Below are 6,887 nucleotides of genomic sequence, written 5' to 3' on the forward strand. Positions count from 1 at the left end.
TAACTGAAGAATTTTAGATGCCCTCCATGTGCTTTCCTTTGGAAAAGGATCACGATGTTGTTTTCCTATCAAACAGTCTTCGCAGATCTTCAAAGGAGCCTTCAATTGAGGCAAACCATCCACCATATTCTTTTGTTGGATCACCTTGAGACCATTCCAAGTAAGATGACCATAATGGAAATGCCAGAGTTGAGTTTGATCTGTGGTTATAGAGGAGAAGCATTTTTCCTCTTTTGGAGGACAGTGACCAAGCACAGCAAACATTCTGTTGCATGCCATCTCGGTGTCCATGATTAAATCTTTTTCAGGATGATAAATCTCGCACTTTCTACGTTGCATGAGCACTGCAAGACCTTTCTCTTGCAACTGACCAATGCTTAGTAAATTGTTCTTCAACTCCGGCACAAAGAAAACTTCAGTAATCACCTGTACAATCCTATTTATCTTCATTCGAATGTTGCCCTTCCCTTGCACAGTGAGACTCACATCATTGCCTAGCTTCACGTTTTCTCTGAAATTGTTATCAAATTGTGAGAATAACTCTCTTTTCCCACACATGTGATTACTACACCCAGAGTCAAGAAACCACAAATGATCTCTTCCAGCCTCGTTGCCATCCACATACGCCATCAAAAGCATCTCTTCACTGGTCTCGACAAAGTTGACCTTTGTATCTCTTGCTCTTTGGGGGCATTCCCACTGAAAATGACCCAACTCATGACAGTGATAACACTCTAGGGTAGATTTATCAAACCTGCCCCTACCTTTTCCTCTTCCTCGGTAAGAACCTCTACCACCACCTCTTCCTTCTAGTTGAGGTCCGTAAGTGATCTGAAGGGCTTGTTCATCCACAGTGTGACGGCTAATCCGTTGTTCATGCACCAAAAGACTGCTTTGAAGCTCATCTATGGATAAAGTATACAAATCATTTGATTCCTCGATTGAGCATACAACATAGTCGTACTTTGGAGTCATGGATCTTAAGATCTTCTCGATGATCACCACATCCTCCATCCTTTCGCCATGAATTCTCATCTTATTTTCTGTGATGAGGGTTCTTCCAAAATAGTCATTCACCGATTCCCCAGCTTTCATGTACAACACTTCAAACTCTTTGCGAAGAGCATGGAGTTGAGCACGTTTAACTCATGTTGTCCCTTAGTTCTTCTGCTTCAAAGAGTCCCAAATATCTTTTGCTGTGTCTTTTTTCAATATTGTCTCCATAATGGATCGATCAATGGCTTGGAACAGATAGTTTTTAGTCTTCAGGTCCTTCAGCTTTTGATCCTCAATCACCTTCTCCTGTCCCTCAATGAGATCCGTTCCTTCCGCTGCTGCAGAGATCCCAGTTTCCACCAAACTCCAATACTCCTTTGAACGCAGAAAATTCTCCATAAGCATACTCCAGTGATCGTAGTGTCCATCAAATCGTGGGATAACAGGCTGCACAAAGTTGCTTTCACTTGTCATGTTGTTCTTTTACCCTGTGGTACAAGCTGTTGGTCAGGCCCTGTGATAGAGCTCTGATACCATATGTTGAAACCAAGCACAATGACAAAGAACTTTGTAGAAACAAAAGCATAATTACTCTCAGATGCAGAGAGAACTTCTTGTTAAATTGAAGAACCAACATGGCTATTAAATAGCCTTACATCAAAGCAGGAAAGAGAAATAACAACCCACGACTTTACAGCCCTAGAATTGTGGTGTATGACTAAATCTAAACAGAAAATAACTTGCCCCTTAAGACTAGGGATTGTTATGCAGGACTTCAAAGCACTACAATCCTAAAAACAAGGAAACCCAAACCTTATCAGGTAGAAGATCCTAACAACTTTAACATGTTTAAGTTAATAGTGAAATAATGTGCATGTTTATATTTTGAAAGTTTATGCTTTGAAAAATCATAACATATTAATATTGAATAATATTTGTTTAATGTTATATTTTTGCTTAACTGCGGAATATTACGAGAATAGTTTGCTTGATGGATACGTTATTATTATTTTTAAAATTTATGATAGTTTGAATTTTCTTCAAAATATTATATGATTTTTTCTTGTGAACAGATTATTTGAAACCATGGTTCCAAACTGAACTGAAATAGTTTGGTTCGGATTGATTTCATAATTTTTTGAATGATTTGATTTGATTTGGTTCCAATTTTATGAAATACGTAGATAATAGATTGGTTATAATTTCATCCCAAATCAATCTAAACTGGACCATACCCACTCCACAAAGCGTGTAAATAAACGTTAGTTGCAAGAATTAAGGAGAAAACTCATATTTTACATCAAACAATTGATAATATAAAAGATCAATAAATGTTATTTTAAAACAATATATAATATAATAAAAGATTAAAAAAAAAAACTTTCAAGATTTTACCTTGGAAATTATGCACGTTGAGCCGGCCTGTCCATTGTTACTATATTTTAAGAGTTAATTAAAATTTTAAGCATCAAAGTATGCTATGTTTGTGTTATTTTAGTGTTATTTATATTTAAATTCAATTAATTTAATTACAAATGTATAAAAGTGTTTAAATTTAGTTTTTTAACCTAACTCTGTTAGTAGACGCGATTAATATTAAGAATAAATGTGAAAAATCAATTAGTGTAAAAATTATGCTTTTAGTCCCAAAATATGTCAATTAAAAAAATTAAACTCGTTTGTTAACATTTTTAGTTTACAATTTTTTGTTTACAAAAAACAAGAAACAAGTTTTCATTTATTTTTATATTAAAAAAAAAAACTTATTTCGTGTACAAAAATATTTTGAAACAAATAAAAATAAAAATAGATAATGTAATGCCCCAAAAATTTAAAGCAAAAATAGATACCAATTCATGATTAATTTCACTAACTATAAATAACAAAATGTTTTTCCTTGGAATTCCTTTAGAACCCAAAAGATAACTCTAATACAAAATACTCTCTTTGTCATTGAACTATAATCAAAAGATTACAATTTCAAGTTCAACAATACTTAAAGTAATGTCATCATAGTTCAAGAAGTTAGAGATTTTCGAACAAAATGTCCTAATGGCTTACAAACATCAAGGCAAGGGCCTTGGTACAACAAAAAAATTGGACACTCGGCCCCAAAACAATTAAGTTCGAAGCTTCCACATAATTCGTATCCATGAGCCTGTGTACTCCATTCACAAAATCTACCTCTTGATCATTGGGGTGGAGGCATATAACCAAGTCCTGAAAATGTTAGATAGGGATGAGTTATGGATCTCAAAAGTACGCCTAGTAGAGAAATTTCCCATCCATGAGCCTTTGTACTCCATTCACAAAATACGCCTAGTAGAGAAATTTCTCACAAAATGCCTATAATAACCGGTAAGTTCCAAAAAGTTACGGATCTCAAAAGTATTCTTAAGTCTTTCCCATTTTTGTACTGTCTCAATCTTGGAGGAATCTATAGTGATCCCATCTTTGGAAACCATGAGACCTAAAAGCTTCACTTCCGAGTGCCAAAATTCACACTTTTCAAACTTAGTATATAAACGGTGTTCCCTAAGTAACTATAGAACAATGCGGACGTGCTCTTTATGCTCCTCCTCAGAAGGTGAATAGATTAGAATGTCGTCCACAAAGACGACCACGAATTTGTCAAGATATTCCCGGAAAACTCGATTCATCAAGTCCATGAAAGTGGTGGAAGCATTGGTTAGACCAAACGACATAACAAGAAACTCATAATGGCCAAATCGAGTATGAAAGGTCGTTGTCGGAATGTTCTCGTCCCTTACTCGCAATTGGACCCGACCTTAAATCAATCTTAGAGAAATAACAAAAACCTTTAAGTTGGTTGAAGAGATCATTTACCCTAGACAACGGATATTTGTTCTTGTCACAACTCAAACCTACCCCTATAGGTTTAGCGTCGTAACCGGCCAGTAATCCAAGATTACCAAAGGCCTTCCTGTACAAATCAAAATAATCAGGGCTGGCGGAAGCTAATAAATAATAATATATAACCTCCAATGAGTTGTGAAGACTTAAATGAATGAAACCAACCGTATATACATACAAGCATATAATTACATATCAAACTTATATATAGTAAGCAAAACATAACCAAAACTTAACGACTTAATCCCAATAACAAAACCAGTCAAATTAATAATTGACCACCCAGAACACTTAGTCACAGCACAAAAGGGTGAAGTTTAAACCACCCAATAAGCCTGAAGCTTGACCCGGTTGGAACCTTGAAGTGAGGCACGGTAGTTGGCTTGACAAAGACAGAGTTCAGGTCAACGCCACCAAGTCTGGTCTTGCACTTGATCACCTACATACATATATAAAATAATGAGTTAGAGCCCAGTGAATAACAACTATGTAAAGAGGTTAAGAATGATGTCGTTACAGTAATTGAACCAGTCAATTTGATCATTTGCTCATTCAGTATCTCATAACATATCAGTCATTCAGAAATTATAGCAGTCATACGTGGTACATCCAATAGCAGAATAGTACAATAGGTCATAAAAACCGAACAGTCAAAATTGATGGACATGCCATCAATACAGTAAACAGAAGTTCCAAGAATTGGAACTGACAGAGATATCTGTAACAGTAACAGTAACAGTAAATAGTAGCAGTAACAGATGCTAAGGATGCCATTAATACAGTTCAGAAAATAGGACAATCATTCAATCCGTCATAAGATATCATGTCAGAAATAGAACATTTTATAAGTTAGAAAATACTTATAATTTGAACATATCTTTACAAGTTTGTTACTCACAGTTGGCTCCTTGAAACACATGATCACAATGCGGCGTCTGACCTATAGAAACACATTCAAGCACAACTTCTTAACACACATGCAATTCAATTAGTCAGTCTTTAACCCTATTCAGTTCATTCACAACTTGTTCATTCTGTTAGCTCGATTCGTTCTTTAACTCCTTTTTCATTCATGAAATGCCTATGCATATGAAGTACATGTGAAAACCATGCAAATGAAGGCCCAATAGTCAGAGAAATGGAAAGAAAACAAAATCAAGACTGCCCTGCAGACCGCACGTGCAATGGCCTTAGCCGTACGTGCGGAGCCAAAGTAGTATGCAAAGTGAAGTAGAGCAAGGTTGGCCACTCGAGCGGTTTGGGTTTTAACCCAGTCTGAAAATCTACTTCAAGTGTGGAACTTCTTCTTTTTCAAAATCCATCTTCAAATCCATACAAATCAAGGCCTAAAACCCTTAAAAACATGTTGAATTAAACATGTCTAACTTCAAAACTCAAGGCCATAACTTCAAATCTAAACTTAAATTTCCATATAAAAGATCAAATCTTTGGTTTTAAAGTGTAAAGTCATGAATCATGCATATCTTGAGTTCCTTAGGTAAAAATCCATGAAATTCCTCCTCAAATTTGAGGAACCATGCAAGATCTCACTTGTAGGAACAAGAATAAAACAATGAATGCCAATAATGTGAGCTAATTCTTTCAATTCTTCCCTTTTAAGCTCATATGAGTTCTAACCATAAATTTACACCATTAAACTCCCAATTATGCATGATTTCTTTCCAAATTAAACTGGATTTCAAGAGGACATGCATGTTGGTGTCTCAAATTCAACAATTTAGGAAGAAATTCTTACCTTAAGTTGATGATCAAGCCTATTTTCCATGGCTTCCCAAGCTTCTCACTCAATCTCTTCTTGAAATTCTATCTCTAGAACTCTCTCTCTCTCTCTCTCTCTCTCGTATTTTTCTTGCTTTCAAAAGATGAGAATGAAGTGTTTAGCATCGTCTAAAACCCTCTCTAGCCTTATATAGGATCAACTAGTTGATTAGCTACACAAAGCTTACGTTAATTAAACTTAATCTAATTAATTTGATCTGAATCATTTTTTAATTAAATTTCTCAATAGACTCTAAAAATTATGCTGATCACCATAACGTAATCCATATCGGTTTTTGTTACCTATACGACTCGCAAATGCAGATTGTAGCAGTAATTGTAAATAGATACTTCTATAAGCAACATATGTAAAGCCAAAAATCACATAAAACACATAATTGGCATTCAACTTCACATTAAGCACCTAATCATATGCTTAATTAAAGAATTAGAGTATAATGTGTGACGGGGTCGTTACAGTTCTTAATCGTGACCCTATTCAATTTGTGGTAGTCAATGCACAACTATAACAAACCATCCTTTTTCTTAGCAAAGTGAGTCGGTGTGCCCCACGACGAAGTACTAGAGGATATAAAGCTCTTATTTAATAACTCTTGCAACTGTTCATTCGAAATAACTAATTCGTCCAGTGCAAATCTATATGGTGACATGGAGATGGGTGCAATGCCCGGTACTAAGTCTATGGAAAAATCAACCTCATGGTGAGGCAGTAATTCGGTTAGATCTTTCGGAAAGAGATCCGGTTACTCGCAGACCACTCTTGAAAGTGCACCCCGAACCATGCTACCTTCCTCGACAAAATTTATTGCAAAAAGGAAACTAAGCTTTCCTTTACCCTGCAAGTCATATAATGGAGGTAAAACATATCGCACTGATCTCCCAGAAAATAGAAGCAATCCCCATCCAATGTACAAATGGTGACTCTCTTACGGTGACAATCTATGATGGCATGATAGGAAGACAACCAATCCATGCCTAAGATAACATCAAAACCCGACATGTCTAAGACGTTGAAATCAAACTAAAGTCAACGTTCAATGACCTCAATCTCACAGTCATGACATCTTTGGCGCAAAACAACTCTACCCCCAACCGGTAACTTTACCATAAGCGGAGATTCTAGTTGGTCCACCTCTAGTCTCAAAACAAATGCAAATATATAATATAATAAATGAGATGCACCAGTATTTATCAACACATTGGCCTAACTATTGAAG

This window comes from Camellia sinensis, chromosome 14 (genome assembly GCF_055761805.1).
Source record: "Camellia sinensis isolate YWXY chromosome 14, ASM5576180v1, whole genome shotgun sequence".
Classification (NCBI taxonomy): Eukaryota; Viridiplantae; Streptophyta; class Magnoliopsida; order Ericales; family Theaceae; genus Camellia; species Camellia sinensis.